The 892-nt window shown below is 48.3% G+C and overlaps 1 non-coding gene across 1 annotated transcript; it reads left to right on the top strand.

The window, feature by feature from the left end:
* Nucleotides 1–261: 261 nt before the first annotated feature.
* LOC125597009 lies at nt 262–368 on the top strand. Its single transcript, XR_007331390.1, has one exon. It is a non-coding gene; the product is annotated as a small nucleolar RNA R71 (small nucleolar RNA).
* Nucleotides 369–892: the final 524 nt, after the last annotated feature.

Here is an 892-nt window from a genome sequence, read left to right as displayed (position 1 = left end):
AACGTGCCCTTGGTTGTTTTTAGTAGCTGATCAACCTTGGCAGTCAGCTCATCTATTTTCTGGGTGTCAGAACTGTTCCCTTTCATGGAGCAATCACTCTCCTCTTTCTTATTAGCTGAGCTAGCAGCCATGTTCTCAATCAGCTTAAAGGCTCCATCAGTTGTTTGAGTCATGAAGTCTCCATTGCTCGCAGAGTTTAGAGCACCTTGGTATTTCCAGTCCACTCCATCATAGAAAATGTCCAGGAGGTAATCATCATCAAATCCATGGTGAGGACATTCTCTGCGATAGTCATTGAAGCGCTCCCATTCGTCACAGAAAGGCTCATCAGTGAGCTGTTTGAAGGAAGTGATCTTGTTCCTCAATGCAGCTGTTCTCGCCTTAGAGTAGAAATGGCTGAGGAACGCTGATCGGACCTGTTCCCATGAAGTGAGAGAGCCGGTAGGGAGAGAGTTCAACCACCGTGCAGCTTTTCCATCAAGAGAGAATGAGAATAGCATGCACCTGATGTAATCTGGTGGAACACCATTCGCGCGAGTGAAACTGCAGACTTTTTCGAAGCTCTCAATATGATCCATCAGAATTTCTGTAGAGAGACCAGAGAACACCTTTCTCTGTACTAGACCAATCAAAGCAGGCTTGATCTCGAAGTCCTGCCTGGTGCAGGGTGGAGGAACAATGGCAGAGCGCGTAGTAGGGATGTAGCAAGGAAGGTTTCTCTGCCCGATTGGAACAGTCTGCGCCTGTTGTTCCTGTCGCGCGAGAGCAGCCTGTTCAGCAGCATCCTGCAGAGCTTGGATGGTCTGCTGCATTTGAAGCATCTGTTGTTGCATCTGTTGCAACTGAGCAGTGAGTTGCTCTTGATTGGCGTGATCACCCATAGTGGTGTCGG

Source organism: Brassica napus, unplaced genomic scaffold (genome assembly GCF_020379485.1).
Source record: "Brassica napus cultivar Da-Ae unplaced genomic scaffold, Da-Ae ScsIHWf_1355;HRSCAF=1929, whole genome shotgun sequence".
NCBI lineage: Eukaryota > Viridiplantae > Streptophyta > Magnoliopsida > Brassicales > Brassicaceae > Brassica > Brassica napus.
Note: the sequence above shows the minus strand (reverse complement) of the source record. Positions and strands in the feature narration are given on the sequence as shown.